The sequence below is a fragment of the Sphaerodactylus townsendi genome, linkage group LG05, assembly GCF_021028975.2.
Source record: "Sphaerodactylus townsendi isolate TG3544 linkage group LG05, MPM_Stown_v2.3, whole genome shotgun sequence".
NCBI classification, from domain to species: domain Eukaryota; kingdom Metazoa; phylum Chordata; class Lepidosauria; order Squamata; family Sphaerodactylidae; genus Sphaerodactylus; species Sphaerodactylus townsendi.
The window spans coordinates 76142498-76161847 of record NC_059429.1 but is presented as its reverse complement, the minus strand read 5'-3'; the positions used below and the strand labels follow the sequence as shown (position 1 = coordinate 76161847).

Here is a 19350-nt window from a genome sequence, read left to right as displayed (position 1 = left end):
AGCTATAATGCCCCAGCATGTAAATAATCCTTCCCCTCCCACTTTCTCCCCTTGTAGCTGGGGAGGGGAGAGTAACCCGGAAAAAAGAGACCATGCAATGTGCAAGAAGTAAAACAATAAAACGGAAGGCTTGCAATTTAGTAGTGGTAGTTGTAGTAATGTGTGTGTATGGGAGTGAGGTGAAAATAGAAGAATGCGTTAAAACAGAGTGGGGCAGCGGAGACTGAATCAAGACGGTAATGGGAAAGGGTGAGGCAGGTTCTGGCGAAGAACCCCAAGGAAAGGGAGGGGGAGTGCAAGGTGACTGTGCAAAGTGCATATTGAAGAGTGTGCCTCGCTACAATCGGAGCATAACAACCATTCTGTGATCCTAAACGGGTTTGCTCGGAAGTAAATACCGCAGATTTCCTTGCGCCCCTGTAAAGCGTGCACAGTACTACAGGCTAAGGCAGAAATTCTACAAGAACGATAGTAGGAGGCCGGGGTTCGGGGGCAGAAGCCCCACAGAACAGCGCCACTGGGGACGCCGGAGGAACATAGGACTCCTCGGTTGGGTAACAGCCACCAAAGGCGGGCTCCATGTGAGCGACCCAATGGAGCAGGTTTATCGGGGTGCGTGAATAACACGGGGGGGAGGGGGGCACATGAATGGGCAGGAGCCCAGCCTTTTGAGAACGACGATGAAAAAAAAGGTGGGGAGTAGGAGAAAGTGAATGGCGCGCGATAGTAGGAGGGGTCGATAGGCGGGCGGGCGCGAGGCACTCCCGGGCTCTGCGGACGGGTTGGTTGGCGCCGGGCACGCGCGGCGCGGGCCTGCCGAGGCGAGTTAGCTGTGCTGGCGGTTCTTGGAACGGGGGCGCGCTGATTGCGTGATCCCGCGCACAGAGCGAGGAAGCGAGCGAGCGAAGGAAAAGAGCGGAGGGGCTCCGGGGTGCTGCCGGGGTGTGCGAGAGCGCCGAAAGACAGTGGCGGAGTCCGACGCCTGGTTGGCGGGTCGGAGGAAGGCAGCATGCGGGTGGCGGCGCCCCGGGCGCGAGTGGTGAGTCGCTTCTTGGCGTTCGGGGCTCTTGCAGGTTACTCGCCGCCTGTTGAGTGGGGTAGAGGGCAACGAGGGAAGGGAGCTGCCTCTTCCCACGTAGTATAGCAATGTAGCCCCAAGTTCTACACCAAATCCCGGGCTTCCTCCGGTGGAAGGAACTGTGAGCGTGCCCCCGCTTTCCGCGGCACCAGCCGGTGTCGGTCTCCCGGGGCAGGAGCGCCGCCTCTCCCCTTGTTCTCCTGGGAGCCTTTCTCTTTCCCAACAGCGGGCACTCGCCCTTCTCAGAGAGGGAGCCTTTTGGGCACGATCCAGTCGGGTATGTTGAGTTCTGCATTGAAGTGGGGCTGGATTATGACCCGCCTGGCTCTTACCTGCTACTGCAGCCGCCGCCGCCATCCTCTCTTGATTTCTTTCTTTTCATTCCGGATTCCAGGCGAGAGTATTCCCTCTTTTCTCCTTCCCACCTGTACTGCTTCTCCCCACCCCCGCAGTGGAAAATTATCACTCAGGGACTTGGGATGTACCTGTTTCGAACTGTTGCATGGGAGGGCATGTATTCCGCACCCCCAGCCCGGTGCCGCGATTTGTACTTGGGAATCTTGTTTGTGCAAGATAATAAGAAAATAATCTTATTTTCAAATCGAATGGCGGCTTTCGTTGAAGCCGGTCTTTTTGGGGGGGGGGGGGGAATGCATGGAAAGGTTGTGACAGCCCTTTTGCCACATGTGTGATGAAGGTTTAAATTTTGTAAAATTTTAAAATTTATCTGGTATGTGATGCAGAGAATAAAAAGGGGATGCATCAAGTGTCCAAATATTGTTGTAGTTCAAAAAGAAGAAATACATTTCCATATTAATGAAAGTAGCTCGGTGACCTTTCCCACTGGAAGACGTAATATACCGGAATCAATTGTAGCCCCTGTAAGAAAATCACTCTGTGTATACCCCCCCCCCTTCTCTTTTCAAAAGAGGAAGAATAGACATGATCTGTCTGCCTGACTTCACCTGTGGTGCCTACAACCCAAGACTTTCTCAGTCAGGAATGTTGCCTTGCCTGCTTCTCCACCCAGAGACAAATGTTCAGAAACAAAAATCTTTGGATTTCTCCCAGGTCTGCCATAGAATCTGGAAAAGAGAATCAGTGACACAACTCCGCTAACAGCCCTGAAACCAGATGCTTTTTAGAAAACCTGCTTTGACATTTCAAATGGAAACCCGAAAGTGTTGGGCTTTTTATCTTTGCAGCTTTGTTCTTTTTAACAGCGGTTTGATGGAAAGAAATGAGAAACAATGAGTTTCCTGGCTTTGGTTAGACTGGTTTGTGGTTTTGCAATCTCAGACAGCTTTAGAAAGGTGCCTTTTTGCTTCAAAGTCTGTGCTTAATGCTGTAAGCTAAATGTGGAGTAATTAGAAAACTACCTGAAACACATTTTTGCTCTGACAGTTGGTTATTAGCATTTATTTTTTTTCTTCAAAGAAAGAGGTGCATAAAAGCTATCTAGAGCTTTTGGTATTCTTGTAATTTGCATTTCTTGTTTCTGCGATACAGGTTTCTGTCACTAGAACACTATTTCTAGACAAGAATGAGGCATCATGGATTGTTTTTTTCCATTTAAATAAAATGTTAAATGGTAATCGGTAATGACTGTTAAATATTAAAACATTCTACTAAATGCCAGCGTGTTATGTGTTGACAACAGATTAAGTTGAGCACTTTTCATCAAACAGTGGTAGATCCTTCTGCCACTATAAATTGCCTTTTTATTTCCTTTTTGCCATTTATTTTCAGAGGTTCCCTAATATATTTGCCTGCAGAATTTAAACTTTTGCCCCCTGTTGGACTGGCAGGAGTACTTTAGATGAGAAGAAAAGGACCCTTTTAAAATGCAAATAGTGTAGGCACTTTGTCAGCCAGCTCCCACTCAACCTGTTGGTTTCTTTTTGACTGAAGCAATGACTGGCAGATTGTATGAAATCCCAGGACTGCTTCTGAATATCACCAATGAGAGACACATTTTCAGTGTTGCATTTGCCAGTATTATTAATCTTCTCATGCTGGCCTTATATTTCAGTGAAGAAATCTGAACTATGGAGTCAGAATAAAGAATGTTGAGTTCATTTTTGTTGGTTGTTTTCTTTATTTCTGTACACTTCCAGCTCCTTCAGTTATAATTTCACATGATTGTAAACCCTCACAGATTTTTTGTGCTAAGAAATATTTGTTCATGGAAATAGATTATGACAATTGCTTCTAGTGGCGCTGAAGAGCCATGCTTATTTTAGCGATCTTTAATGTAATCAGTTATACAGGCTATCAGAATGGCTACTTGCCAAGTAGAGAATGTAACTTTACAGAGTGATTTGTACTAGACGTAGTTGTATGGTCAGGATTGAGAGATTAGCTGTCTTGGTTGCTGTGGTTGTTGTCTCTGACTGTAGACCAGACCCATAGTAAAAAAAAAGTTAAAGAAATAGTTGCTCACTCCATAGTATACTCATCAGATCCCACGCTTTCCCCCCTTCTCTTCCTCTACCCTTCATCTGCTCTGCTTTCTGAAGGCATTGCAAAGACCTGGAATAGGCAGCTGATCTTAGCTGACTATGTTTCTATTGCATTGCACTTAAAGTGGCTGCTCCCTCAGTCTAGAAGGATAGACCCCTCACACACACATGCTGCCTTTCTGTTTAATTTCAAAGTGTTTAGTTTCCTAAAGATATTTTTTTCTTACCACAGGGGAACAAGTAACCTGGGGAACAAGGCCTCAGGAATGTCTTGTGCTGAGGTGTCATCAGGAGTAAGAATGCTTTCGCACAAGTGTGTATGCAGCTATAGTTAATTTTTTTGTGTCCTGGGGAGGTTGCTTCTGTTAATCTTCATATATGCTCATCTTTAAAAAGGTAATGTTACTTGACAGTTTTAGATTACTGAGTCTGTAGGCTGCATCTTTTTGTCACTAGTGGTCCTTGGGTGACAGTGACTTCTTTTTAAAAACAGTGTTTAAAAATCATATACACATCACTCATTTTCTCAGTGCTTTATTCACAGTGGTGAGTTTTATGTTGCTGTCAGTGTACTTTAATCCTTGGTTTATTACTATGGTATTGTTTTATCTGTGGTTCTGAGAGATTGCATAGTTTTAGTAGTGTGTGATCAGCAAACTCAGCTTTGTAAATAAGAAATGCAGTCTGTCATCATAGCAGCTACCCTTGTGATCTGAATAGGTTGTAAAGCAGTCTCAAAATATTTGAGTTTCCAGTGGAAATTGCATAACTGGCTAACTTGGAGGGTGACGTATTTTGGCATTGATCCCATATCTGGGGTAGGCATTCATAGCAAGAAGTTAAAACAGCTTATGGCCAAGAAGCTAATGCATCTCTTTAGATCAAAAAAGGTTTTTACAATTCAGCTTAGTTACAAATATTGCCATCTGCCCTTCTTGCTTTTTATCTATTGCCTGTCCATGATAGCGCTCGGCTCTTGGCAAAAATAATAAAAGAAGACAGTTTTCCTTCCTCAGTTCTGTTGAAAATGTCAAAATGTTTGGAAAACAAAACAGAGTTGTTTGTGTATTGATGCCTACTGGCTGGAAAAGTGTTTGTGTTATTTTCCCCTTGTTTGCCTGTGGTGGTACTCATGAGAACATCTGACCAACATTTGTGCCTTTGCCAGTGACAGTTGTCTGAACCGGTGTGTCTGAGGAAGAAGAGAGATCTAAGCTTGCCTAATGGGAGAAAAGCTTTCCTCTTATGTGTCTTCATAATATTGGGCTGTGGGAAGAGATGCTTAATTAAAGTGATTATTCCTGGGTTCTTGGCCTCCTAGAAATCTACTTGCAATAGTGGTTTATTCTTATATCCTTAGAAACTGCAAATTGGAAGGATGGAGTTTGCTGATATCTGACTGTCAAGTAAACACAGGGTGCCATTCCACTCATCTCTTTTAAAGTATTTCTTCTGACAACAAATCTTTTAAAAAGCTGAACGACTTTTGAAAGGAGCAAAATGTATTGCTTACTGCATTATGTGGGTCTCTTTTTCCCCCGGTGGATTACTGTATGAATGACTGTGATCTTTTACTGAGGTTAACCTGGTCAGGTGTTGCCCCTGTAGAAATGGATAACCTGAGAAGCTACTAAAAGATACTCTAATAGCAAAAAAGCTTAGTAAACTGTCTCAGCAGTGTGTGATTAACATATTTGAAGTTGCATTGTTAGTAATTGACATTTTCACATAACGTGGCTTGTGCGATTATGAAAAGGTTGAGATTTGTATTTTGTATGGTAATAGGATTGTAAACTTACAAGCCCATCAAGTATTTGTTGGATCAGCTAAATACCACTAGGCAGCAGTTTTCTGGTCTTGTTGGTACATTATGAAGGCAGTCCCTTTTGCATTCCAATTTTGCAGTGGTTTATAAAGTGCTTTTCAGAAGAGGCTAAGAGTTAAACTACTTAGTTTCCATTATGCAACACAAAAATAAAAAAAAAACCTATCCAAGATGTCAGGTCAAAATGTTGGTGTATATTGCTAATGCTATACAGAAATGTTAAGTGTCTCTTCTATAATTCAGGGTAAGAAGATCATATTGTTTTAGGTACCTAAATAGGTTGTCAGTTGTGTTTGAAATTGTGTGCTTCTAAAATTACAGTAGATTATACAGTTTGTGCAAAAAATTGGACAAGACAGGGATTAACATGACCTAAACTCTGAAGTATAATTTTAACAGCATGTAGATTTTTGCTGTATATATTGAGAGTATAAATTTGCTTTCAAAACACTTTTCTGTCTTTACTTTTAAAACACTTTTCATTAGCAATATTTTAAGAGATTATCAGAAAAAATAGAGATCTCTGTAACTGTCTTAAAATAACATGATACCTAAGCATGCTCCATCTTTAAGAGATTGAATTTTGATGATGTTCCCTGTAGTCATAGTGGTGCTTTGGTGACTTGGGCTGAGAAATAGTTGTCATATTTGTGTGTGTTATGCAAAGTGTGCTTTTGTACAGATAGTATTCTGTGCACACTGTCTAGCTCATAGGTTTCTCATGTGATCATCAGTGCTAATAGGGTTAACAGCCTTGCTCTGGACTGTAATGTCATGAACTGCAATTAACTGTGGGAGTATTATTATGAATAGTTGTAATTCTCAATGGAATTGAATCTGTTCATTCATATGTGCAGTTACAAATTCTTCAAACTGGTCTCAAGCCAATTATCCACATTTAATTTCTAATTTTTAAAAAATTCAGGCACTTTTAGCCTGATTTTTTTTGATGAATGCAGACTCCAAGTGGCTTTCAATATTGTAAAAAAGAAATCAACTGAGAACCATCGAGAGCCATTCAAACCATTATGCACACACGAGTAACTACACAAAAACACCTGCTTTCAACAAACTAATCCTTGATAGAAATGGTCTCTACCCAAAGAGGCAGGCTGACATTTTAAATGTTATTTCTATAATCAAACATGGACCTCACAAAAAGGACATTTGGAAGTTTAGTTTGATCTTTCAGAATCCATACATTTGTGGAACTTTTTCATAGAACTCTTACCAGTGTGGCTTTTAGCAAACAAAAGAGATGCAGAATAAATCTGGAGCAAAGTTGTTATGTGTATTGAACTATTGAACTAGCACACATATGCATTGATAGGAAAGCAGTGGAAAAAACCTTTATATGAATAAGAAGGAGCAAAGAAGGAGCAAAATATTACTTTGGTTGAGATATAATTTAGGAGAATTGAGAATGGTTGTTAAATTTAATTTTTTTCCTTGTAGTTATGTGCATTAAAATTGTTTTATGAGAACTTTGCTGACTTTCCTTTTAGTGGAATAGCTAAAGTAGGATATAGGAAAAATGGTAGACAATGGTCGAGCAGTGTCACTTAGTACCCTGTAAAATGGTTATTAGGTTTAGAACATTAGGGTAGGCAAAGTGGAATGGATTTATGCTGTATGGGACTGGAAAGAGAAAATCCAATGTCAGAAAATACAATGTCAGAAAAAAAATTCTATTCTGGTAGAAATGTTTATATTTGAGAGATTGTACTTCATAAATTTTCTTTGTTCATTCTTTTCCTTAAGGAATTCCTTACCCACACTGTTACCAGTGAGACACAGACACATTTCAATATATGCTTATTTATTCTGCCTCTTCTTCAAGGAGCTCAACACTTTGTCATATATTCTTGGTTTGTCTGGGAATTGATCCCAAACCTCTTGTGTGGCAAATGAAATTTCTGACATGGATATGGTAGACATGCTTGTAAAAATTACATGTGCTGTTCTGGCAAAGTTTTCTTTTATGTTGTCATACATTTTTCTGTTGTTGATAAATCACTTCAGAGATTTTGAGATCTACAGCTTGCCTGTTATGTGAACATAGTAGGTGGCTTTAGGCATCACTGTATTATGACTTTCATGAGGGCTTTAAGGCTGGAAGAGATTTGTTGTGGGAGAAGGAGCTGGTTCAGAAAAAAAATATGGTAAGTTATAATTCTTATTAAAAATAGTAATTGTCTGATAATGGATCTGGTGAAAAGTTTTAAGAGATTGTAGTGAATTTTTTTTCTCTTCAGTTACTGGTGTGGCCTGTCTGTTAATGTGCTGTTTCTCAGTGTCCTCCTTTAATGTAAGCATTTTTAAAGTTCATGTGTATAATCGAATAACCCTTGTGGTGATTAATTTACACAGGTGTCATTTGGTAATAATTACAACTGAGCAGCAGGAATTTGCCATGTTAAACTCAATGCAGTTAAACCCTTGTTCCAGAGTTCACAAACAGCTTGAGCTTCCACCATCTTCTTCCCTTGAAATTAAACAAAGTCCAGTCTCTCTTCCTGTGAAAGGTATGTTGTTTGATGTCATGTCAGGCTTCAGAGAGCACAAAGAGATCCTGTTTCTTCAAGACCTGGAGGTATTATATTGCTCCTGGGTGGAGCAGCAATGGCCTGAGCAATCATAATGCTTCTGGTCTTTTGCTGGATACTGACTGGTGGTGGAGTCTTGGAAAACCCAAATGCCAAAACCACGATCATGTATTACCTTTACTAGGACATAACAGTCCAAACTTTTGAGCTTAGAGAAGTCTTCATCAGACCAGAAGTTACAAAATAAAAAAGGGGAAAAGCAGATTTTAAGCAGATTTTTCAGGTCATGCTTGTTTTGGTCAACTTTCTGACGTACAAAGAAGATTCAGGATTCTGGTCCTGTAGGCCAGAAACCACAAAGGGTAGAAGAGCCACTCTACAGAATTTTGTCCCACGGAGTAGTAGCTTTGTGTTGCTGTACCATGGATTTCACTTTTGCTGCTCACTGTGACCTACCAAAGCAAGTTCTCCCCCACCCTTTATCAATAGTGCCCCTTCAGGGTGGGGGGGTTCCAGCAATACAAGTTATTCCATTGTGCTTGTTTGAACTTGGGTCTCCCACATCCTATTTTACCATGTTAACCACTACACTACACTGACTGTTTTTTCCTCAAGCATGCTGTATTTTACAGAAGGTAAAGCAGTGCAATTCCCTAATTCTGCTTCTGCCCTCTGCCAAGCCAGCACAAAAAAAGAAAAGAAAAAGGAACCTCCTCATCTGCATTTTGTATAAATTAGCTGAGCATTTGAGGTATTAACTTGGGTAAGGGATTTGTGGAGCCCTCAACTTGTTATTTAGGAGCATATGTATGTTCACTGGCTGTTTGGCAAATAAGGCAGTTTGTGTGCTTTCCAGATTTTGCAAACATAGTGGCTCTATTTCTGCACTGCAATAGGGTCTAACTGTTGAATGATGTAACTGACTCACAGAGGTAGCATGCATGACCATGTTTTTTGATCTGTCTGGTTGTAGTGCTAAAGGATGTGATCCAAGCAACACCAAATCTGCATGTAGAATTGCTGCACATTGTGATGTTATGCTTGTTTCAGAACCTGCTTTTTGTATTGTTGCATCAAAAGTAAATTAGCTTACTGTGAAGTTTGTAGAGAAACTGTGAAGCCTCCGTGCAGCTCAATATGCCTGTTCCAGTGAATAGGAACAGGGAAAGCCTAGCCCCCTCTCCAGTTTACTCTCTTCCAGCAAGCAGGCCACCTGTATGTTCTCTTCCAGAAAGCAGGCCACCTTTATGTGCTGTAGAGGAGAGTGCGGTTTGGTGCATTCTCCTTTTAAAAGCAGGCTGCTATCCAGAAGAAAGTCATGGTCTGCGGATGGAAAGCGTGCGTCAGACCTTGCCCCCTCCCAGCTGGACCATGGTCATTCTGGATTGGCCAGCTAAGAATTGAGCATGGAGTCTTAGCCAGTAAAAACTAAGCTGACCATCCTTCACCCTAGTAACCTTCAGCCTTTTATCCAGGTTCTGTGTTGGGATTGTTCCCAGATCAAGAACCTCTCAGTGGGTTAGATTAGCTCCAAGCAGGCTGGTCCTAATGCTACTTGACTTATCCCTACTACAGAGGGTAAAATCTTTGAATTATAGCGAACCTAAAATGGAGTGCCAGTGAAAAATAATATCCCTAATACCCTGTCTAAGAAATGTAATGGGCTCACACCTTTATGTTCTTTGATTCCCCCCCCCCCCAATTTAGGGACCAAGGGAAGAAACTAAACTTTTTGGTTAACCAGTGCAGCATGATAAATAGACAAGCTTTGTTAAATGATATAAGACATAATCCTTGCTTGTACTTTACAAAATACCTTTTTTTTTGGTGTGGAAGACTTGAGTTGGGACATACTTGTGACCATAATATTAATTTGTTGCTGTGAATGAAGGAAACAAATGATAAATATAGGGAAGATTTTGCAGTTGACTGCAAATCCAAAAATGAAGTGTTTGGTTTGCTATTTGAGCTTGCTTGCATAGTGTTCAACTAATTGGGGAATGCTCTAATGGAGTCCCCTTCCTGCCAGGACTTTTATGGGATCATTTCTTCTGCAAAAGAGGAGGCCTTGCCTTTTGAGGGTTCTGATGAAAAAAGAGCAGACTTCTTTCTGCTGCAGTCAGAACAGTGAGCAGAAAAGGCTTTATATACTGGATTATTCTTTCCTTGCCCTGCAGCTCAGAGAAGAGGAGAGGAACAAAAATGGGAGCTACTGGTATGCTAGAAAATTGCTGATCTCCCATGAGTAGAGTTTTGTAGTTAGATGCAGGCGACAAAAACGTTTTTAAAATGCATCAAATTCATTCTATCTTTCCTGGGGCCCTATCCTTCTTTCTTCTCAATCCTTTCCTTCTCCTCCTCCTCATTTTCTCTTTCAACATAAGGCCAGTTTAGTGTGCTCAGTAGTATTATTTTTAAAGGGATAAGCTTCTAAACCAGTGATGGCGAACCTTTTTGAGACCGAGTGCCCAAACTGCAACCCAAAACCCACTTATTTATCACAAAGTGCCAACCCGGCAATTTAACCTGAATACTGAAGTTTTAGTTTAGAAAAAATGATCGGCTCTGAGGCATGCATTACACGGCAGTAAGCTTGATGGTAGTTGGCTTTGCTTTGAAGCAACCATGCAACTCTTCGAACGGGTGAATCATGACCCTAGGAGAGTTTACTCAGAAGCAAGCCCCATTGCAAGCAACTGAGCTTACTCCCAGGTAAAGGATCGTATTTTTGTTCTTCGCATGAAAATCAGTGGGGTTTAACAGCGCTTAACAGGATTACCTATACTGCTTCCCCAAAACTAGGTCTTAGGTTTAATGCTAATAATCAAGCCGAGCGGCCCAGGCCAGCCTAGATGTGTGTGTGTGTGGGGGGGGGGGCATTTCCCTTCCACATGATGAACTCTGTTTGTTTGTGCCCACAAAGAGGGCTTTGAGTGCCACCTCTGGCACCCGTGCCAGGAGCGTAATGCCCATTGGGCAAGGTGGGCAGCTGCCCAGGGCATCACCTTGTGGGGGGCATCAAAATGCAGGGTTCGTTTTTGGGTATTTTTAGTGGTTTTCCATTTTTGGCCTGCAGGGGGTGCATTTTTTAGGCTAGTGGCACCAAATTTTCAGCGTATCATCAGGAGACTGTCCTTATGCTACCCCCCAAGTTTGGTGAGGTTTGGTTCAAGGAGTCAAAAGTTATGGACTCCCAAAGGGGGTGCCCCATCCTCCATTGTTTCCAATGGGAGCTAATAGGAGATGGGGGCTACAGTTTTGAGGGTCCATAACGTTGGCCCCCCTGAACCAAACTGCACCAAACCTGGGGGGTATCATCAGGGAAGTATCCTGATGAGACCATGAAAGGCTTGAGACTGTGCCTTCAGAATAGCCTTTCAGCTATTGATAGTAATTCCGAAATTCATCGTAGAACAAAGATTCTTGGCAAATTTCTAGGATAGTTCCTCAGTAGGTGTATTTTGGAATAGTATCAGCACCAAAATTTCAGGGTATCATCTGGAGATGATGGCACTTCAAGTTTGGTGCAGCTTACTTCAGGTCCAAAGTTATGGACCCTCAGCGGTAGCCCCCATCTCCTTAGCAAAGAATGGGGATGGGTACTCCCCTTTGGAGGGTCCTTTTCATAACTTTGGGACCCCTGAATCAAATCCTCGCACCAAACTTTGCTGGGTACCATAGGGACAAAGTTTCCAGATGATATCCTGAAATTTTGGTGCCGATACATTGCAAAAAATGCGCGCCCTGCAGGAAACATCATCCCAGAAATTTGCCCAAGAATCTTTGTTCTGCATTGAGTTTTCTGTATTGCTGTCCATGGGGGTTGCAGGCTGGGACATTTCTGGAAGGCACAGTCTCAAAACTAGGTTCTCAGGAGACTGCCCTGATGATAGCTCCTCTGAAGCTTATGCAGCTTGTTCAGGGGGGCCAATGTGTTATGGACCCTCAAAACTGTAGCCCCCATCTCCTATTAGCCTCCCCATTGGAAACAATGGAGAGGATGGGGCACCCCCTTTGGGAGTCCATAACTTTGACTCCTTGAACCAAACCTCACCAAACTTGGGGAGTAGCATAAGGACAGTCTCCTGATGATATGCTGAAATTGTGGTGCCGATATGTCAAAAAATGCATCCCCTGCAGGCACCAATGTCCTGGTGCAAAAAAATGTTTGGTCGTGGTGAAGTGGCCGCCCATGGTGCAGGGGCATCCAACTCTCAGGGGTTTCCTTGGCTCCAGGGCTACAGTTTCCCCAGGGCTGCCTCATTACGCCCCTGACCCGTGCCATAGGTTCACCATCACTGTTCTAAACCCTGTAATGGAATGGAAATTGGCTATTATAAGGTTTAAATATTAGTTATGTTTTTAAAACGAAAAGAGGATCACAAACTAATCAAAAGCAGCCAATGTTTCATCAGTTTTTTTAAAAAAAAGATTTCAGGGGAACCAAACTACAGACCATTTGGCTGAAAATGTATCCTACTTAAATAGGTAGAAGGTATTGAAGATAGAGTTGTTAAACACATAGAAGAACAAACTTCATTAAAGAGGAAGCAGTATGACTTCTAAAAAAGGAGTTCCTGACTCACCAAACTCATTGAGTTCTTTGAGAGTGTCAAGAAGTGCATAGACAGGATGTCAGTAAACACTGTATTCTTGGATATCCAGGAAGCTTTTGACAAAGCACTTTGCCAAAAGTTTCAGTCTAATTTTATATCTATGGAAAAAGAAGAGATTTCATTCTTGGTTTTGTAACTCTTCCCAATATGCTCCTGTTGCAACCGCTACATTCATTTGGGACCTTGCCTATCCTGCAAATGCATAAGCTGCTTATACCTATTCTCTGTTGGTGAAATGGCTGCCTGAAGAAACTCCCATGCCATCATCATTCCACTGAATGTGCAAAACAGAATTCCTTAGGAGGGCATTTTTATAAACAAAACATTTTATAACTTTTAAATATCTGTGGAAATTTTATAGATACATTTTTACTGTATGCATTAATGATCTTTGTGGTATTGTATTTTTCATTTTTGTAATTTGGCTGGAGTCTCTTAGACAAATGGACTTTAAATGCAGTAGTTAATAAGAGGGAGCCAAGGGTGCTTCCAAATTGAGGGAGGTGGGAATTGGGGCCCAACCCGTGGGTCTGTCTATCTGTTGGGATTAATTCTGGAACTGGGGGTAAACAGTGAAGTTTGAAGATGATGCTAACTGTTCACTGTGGTAAAAATACAAGAGAACTGTGAGAAACTCAAGCTTGGTGAAACGACAATGAAATGGCAGATAAAATTCAGTGTAAGTGCAAAGAGATGCAGAAATTCCTATTGTCACACAGGGATTTTGAGATTGTAATGGGTACCTTGCTGAAGAGGTTGGCCCATTGTGCAACAGCGATTGTTTAAAAAAGGAAATGCGTGTGTTAGGGGTCATCAGGAAAGGGCTCGAGAATACACTTGCCAGTACTCTAATGTGGTACATCCATGTTTGGAATACTGCATATAGTTCCGTGACAGCTATCTGGCCATTGTTTGAAGGAGGGTGGTGGAGTAGATGGTTCAGTGGTCTAATCTAGCTTCGGTACTCTTAGGTTTTTAAATCGATTATGAACTCTTCAGTTCTCCCTACCACCAATATCAGAAAAAATAACCGGAAGTTCATTCCTTATTTGGTATGACAGTTTCACAACTGGGTCTCCAGTTTTGAACTTGTTTAGTCAAGCTACCTTTAAATGATTAATATATTGTTCATATTTATCTTTCTTATCTTTAACATGTTCATAAAATGCTCTTTCAGGTGATCTGAAGGTGAAGCAGAGTTCTGCACAAGTGGTCAATATGATATTGGCCCAGTGTCCTGTTAACATTTCGATGTGTGATGCATGTAATGGAGCATGCAGTTGTCTTGTATAAGCAACAAATGCCTCATAAAGGTTCTTTCTATGGGGTGTTGTGGGGTTTCCAGGCTGTATGGCCGTATTCCAGTAGCATTTTCTCCTGACATTTCGCCTGCATCTGTGACTGGCATCTTCAGAGGATCTGAGCTAGCCACAGATGCAGGTAAAATGTTAGGAGAAAATACTATTGGAACATGGCCGTACAGCCCAGAAACACCCCAACACCCCAGTGATTCCGGCCATGAAAGCCTTCGACAATACGTTCTTTCCATGGTTTTTCTTGCTTACTCTGGGCTTTCATCAATTTGTTCATTCACTCAAAAAGGCCATTGGCTTTTGCGTGATATAAAGAAAGTGTTCTGTGTCTAATACCATTTGTGTAGAGGTACAGATTCATTTAGGCAAAGGTTAGTTGTATCCTGTTATGTATCAATCTCTTCAGGGAATTCTTTCCTGGCAAAAATGGAAGACATGAATTTTAATCACTGTCTCTGTAGAAGCTTCAGCAGAAAACATAACTAAGACATTTTGAGTGATAGACTACTGTTACTATGGCAAGTCTTTGGCATGATGGCTGATATTCAAATAGCCTTATTAAGTCAAGGGCTAATGTCTCCCATGTGTGGGAGAATGTCATCTGGAGATATAGAGGTACAAAGGTTTTCTTGGACTTGTCTGTACTGGCAAAAACTACACAGTTCTTGATCTCCTCTTCATTTTGTTTGATCATCCACTTGTTTGTCACCAGAAGTTGCTTTTTTGGTTAGCCAAGAGAAATGAACATTCCAAGCTTCTGAAAGATTCACTACCTCAAAGGCATCTCATTGATTCTGCAGCCCATTCTTCCCTCACATAGCTGAAGCCTGTTCTTCATGCTGTCCATTTTAACCATTGAGAATTTTCCTCAGAATTTGAAATAAGCGAAGAACTGTCGTCCATTCATGTCCCTTGGTAAATACATAATGTATGCATTGAGCCTTACTATTCCTTTTGAGTAGGGCAATGAACAAATGTTTGAGTCCTGGGAAAATTCTGGGAAAGAGTACGCCAGAGTTAAGAGATAGTTCTTTACAATGCCTCTCTGTATACCACTTAATAGCTGTAATTGCCCTAATGTAGTATCTGGATGATGAACTTGGTTTGGCTCTCCTTAGTTGAAGTTCCAGTTGGATCATAAATTCAGGTACTGTACATATCCAGATATTCTATGTTCATCTTGGTTAGTTCATGGACAAAAAATGGGTTGGATAAATTTTTGTGAAGAGAAGCACAACTTCCCTGCCTCCCTTCTCTTACTGTAGCTCAAAATACCCCCCGAAATGCTGCTGGGGAGATGGGGGACTCCCTCAGGAGCAACATGAGGGGAGAGTGGGAGAGCTACTGCAGGAGTATGGAAATTGGCTAAAACTACTTCCCCCCATTCGCTGATCTCTTCAACAGGATCTAAGCAATAGATTTTAGACTGCAGTTCTATACACTGAGGCTTATTTCTGATGCATAAATATGAATAGCAAATGTTTTGCATGGGATGCAAACATGTTAAAACAGAAGTAGCATTCTTCCACCTTAAATAAAATATCTTTGGTAACTGTGTTTAACACTGACTGGAACTGCAGACTAACAAAAAATACCAAACAGAATGAAATAGAATCAGATGATTAATAAAATATCCTAGAACTGAAAGCACACAAATATTCATATATGCTCATGGAGTGTGTATTTGTGAAGTGTAAAATCCTGTGTGCCTAAATATTTAAAGTGACAACATTTAAAATATTATGCTATTGGCATCTATTCATCACTTTCCTAAATTTTCCTTTGACCTAATAGAAAAAACATATTTTTGTTTAACATGTTTGTTCTTGTTTGAAGGAGTGCTCCCCTAAATTTTGTTTTTTATTTTATAGCGTGTATCTGATTTTCCCCATTGAGGAAAAATTCAGGCTTTTTTGCTCTGATCTTGTTCTTTGGCAACTTTCAATTTACTGTAGTGCTAGATACAGAAGAGAATTAAACCAATGGAAACAAGCATTTTAACAGCCTGAAAGACTCGATTTAGGTTTTCTATAGCTCTTGCTGTTAAAATGAAAATTACAAAGTTTTGAAACAAGCTTTACTGCTTCCTACAGACCTATGAGACCAATGTTCATGTCTGATACAGCTGCTGTTCTTTTTGTTTTTACTGATTTTTATATTTCCTACTACTGCTGCTACAGAAAATAAATAATTATATTTGTCTTCATAGCTCATTTCCCCATATTGTCCTGAGATACTGTGAAATATGTCCAGTTCACTTTACCAATAAAGGTCTTGTCCTCTTTATGATACTTAGCGTTTTCTACTTCTTCCATAAACCATCCTTAAACCATTCAGTAATAAGAGAGAAATAATTGTTTTGGAAAATGAAGACTAATAGTTAGACATATCCCAGCACCTTTTCCAACACCAAATGAAAAGAGGGAACCAAATACACAGTCTGCATTTTGTCTTGTATAGGAACCAGAATAATGCATCTAGAGCAGTCCTCTGGAAGGCTTATAAGAGAGATAACTGTGTGTAGTTAAAGCACTATTTCTCAAGCATTTTGAATTTAATCCTTTTCTAGTGTATGCTATATCCAGAGTCCTTTAATTCACGGGTAGCCATCTCTTTGGCAGGTGAGTAGATGTAACCCTTGCACAGAGCTGCATGTATATAGTTCTCTGTGATACGTGAAGGAATGTGTAGATTAGATCACTAACTGAACACTAGCATTATAAGAACATGGTGACAGCAAATTTCAGACTTTATCCTAGAGCCAGCCAGCCTGGGAAGGAAGAGTGAGGTGAGAGAAGGTGTTGTAGTTCCCAATCCTCATTTTGGTGGCTGATACTGGATTCTGCTGCAGAAAGATAAGTGTGTCTAACTCTGCCCATGCAGGATTCTTTAGTGTCATCCTCTGTAGTATTCACAGCACCCTGATGGTTCTATGAGATGATTTGATAGTCACAGAGTTAAATATGAGCAAGAGGATTGAAGTCAGCAACAACACTGATGAGAGTGACATTGCTAGATTTACTAAGAAATCTATGGTTTTTACCATAGGCCCGTTCTGCATTGGCCAATAAATACAGGTTAAGGATGGTAAAAAACCCGTTTTGATGGGGATCTTTGCATGGATCCTACTCCTAAAACAAGTCTGCCTCGTGTTATTTACCCCAAACCAGTTTTTTTGGAGAATCGCACTGTTGCGAGTCTTTTGAAAAATCCCAGGTTGCAGCTACTTATGAGTGAACACCTGGGCAGAAGGCACTTTAGTCGCCTCTGTTTCCTTTTTAAATTTTTTGCAGCTTACAGCTGCGTAGCCACGCAGGTGCAAATGGTCGTATCATGAAATGTCAGCATGGCTGTGGAGGTTCATTTGTGCATGCCTGCATAGCTGCACATTGGTTAGAAGTAAATTTTAAAAAACAGCTTCCATGTTAAAGCGCAACAGCAGCCTGAATGGTTTCTGTGGGCTCCAATCTCAGCCTGCATGGATGCATGTGAACTCAAAAACAGGAAAATGGGTTACTTTATCCCGGCTGCAACCTGCTATACATTTGCTGTGTGGAAGGGGCCACAAAGAGGAGTGGAATTCTTTTAAAAGACTTCACACAGGAATAGTAAGTACATGGCTGTCAATTGGAATGTCCCACCATTATTCAGAAACGACTTAGGAGAACTGAAGTTAAAATGGGCAAGAACCCAAAACTATGACTTTAGTCCCAGGAGCCCCTTCCCCTCCTCTCCTACCCCCTGCCATCTGACTACTTCTGAAAGTGAGAGGAGTTTCAAAATTATCTTGTGGAATGGCATGAAGGCTAGCTGGTCAAAGAAAAAGTGAAAATTCTACTGGGCTGATAAAAACACCTAGTGTGAGCCTAGCAGCTTAATCCAAAGGGTGGGGTGAATAATCTGCCAGATGTGGTGAGGACCTGTTCCAGTGGATTTGCCCTTTCAGGGTCACTTACCATTGCAGAGGGGCAAAAATGGCAGTGGGTGGATGTCTTGGCCCTCTGGAATGCGCTGCAGCCAGCCCTGTAGGCACAGTTGGTGCAAACCGGAGCCATTCCCAGAGCCTTTAGAGCTGAGTATGCCGTGGGTCAGGCTGGGAATAATGGCCAATTACACCCATGGCGACCCCTGGATTGGGCTGTAAGTAACTCTGGATCCTGACCATGGTGCTTAGATCTGTAGAGGACACAAAAGTAGAAAAGTGGCAACTCTGTTATGATGAAAAAATGAACAGAACTGGCTTGTGAAACAGTGAATTAAATTCATGTTCAAGTAAGACAGCTTAAAGAAATCTAAAAAGCTATCATAAAAAGATTGGGAGAAATTTACAAAATTTTAATGGGGGAAGGACAGATAACATTGCTAAATCTTGAGTATGAATGTCATCTTGAAGGATATGAAAAAATGAATCTCATTTTTGTCTCTTTTGAATGAGCAGATCTAGTTAATATCAATCATGGAAGGGTCTGTTGATAGAATGGAGAGTAAGCATCTGAATGCATATGAGAATTTTATGGTGTGTCCTTGGGATTTAGTTCTACTAAGATCTTGTGTTAACACTAGGCAATTTCAGGTTAATCGCATCTTGTGAAAAGTGACCCAGAAAGATAGGGTGATATTTCTTGCTTCACTAACAAACTTTGACATTGGGTGCATATTGGCAGATCACCAGTTCCAGGCTGAATTAATTTTGTTCTTGATGGGACAAAGTTTAGATTACCAGTACTGTAGGAAAAGAAACTAACAGAAGAAGAGGCCCAATCTGAATTACTGAAAACTTGCTTGCTCTAGTAGGCTGTACTATTCTGCCGGAATGGCAGAATAAGGTGAAAAACCTGGGCCATCCTACTTAGTGGCTCTTTCCAACATAAGAATTACACCCACCTGACTGAGGATTGATCACGGCGTGCGTGGAAATGGCAGCTCTAGCTTCTCTTATATATTCTTCAGTCTTTCCTGTTGCACTGATGGTGTTAGAAGGAAAAGTGCTTCTGTGGCTACTGTGTAAGAACCTAGTTCTGGGGACCTTGAAATGTATCAGAATTGCATCTGGTTACGTTGAGTTCTGATTTGGAGACTTTTTAAAGTATTAGTGTTTCTTCTTTTGCTGCTGCTGCTTTTTGGTGTCTTGAGCAGAGCAGGGCTTGAACTAGCATCCCTTGAACGTTCTCTTCCTGTTACTATGTACCACCAAATAAGCATTTTTTTGTTTTTGTTTTTTTGCTGTAAATGGGAAATAGGTTTGTTTGCCATTGGCCAATTGTTACTAACATAATCATGTCTAATGCAAACAAAGGACAAGTTTCTAAGCGGAGCTCAATGCTTTTAAATTATTGGTTTCTTAGTAGCCTAAGTGATTTGACAGCCTGTTGGATTCTAATTGCACAGTGTAATTAAAATAAACACCATAATGCTAATCATTTATGTATTTTTGCCTGTGGCTGAAGTTTAAAATTGGAAGCTGTGATAGTTCAGCAAAAGTGTTTTATTACCATTATTCTACATGTTTT

General features: G+C 41.1%; 1 protein-coding gene across 20 annotated transcripts in view; it reads left to right on the top strand.

The window, feature by feature from the left end:
• Positions 1–984: 984 nt before the first annotated feature.
• PTPRF (protein tyrosine phosphatase receptor type F) overlaps positions 985–19350 on the top strand; it is a 623992-nt gene continuing 605626 nt past the window's right edge. For 19 of the 20 annotated variants that reach the window (XM_048497096.1, XM_048497095.1, XM_048497099.1 and 16 more), the window contains exon 1: positions 1003–1039. The gene's annotated coding sequence lies outside the window, so the exon portion shown is untranslated. Of the gene's footprint in view, positions 1040–19350 lie in introns of all 20 variants that reach the window. The other variant, XM_048497079.1, reaches the window with a different exon arrangement.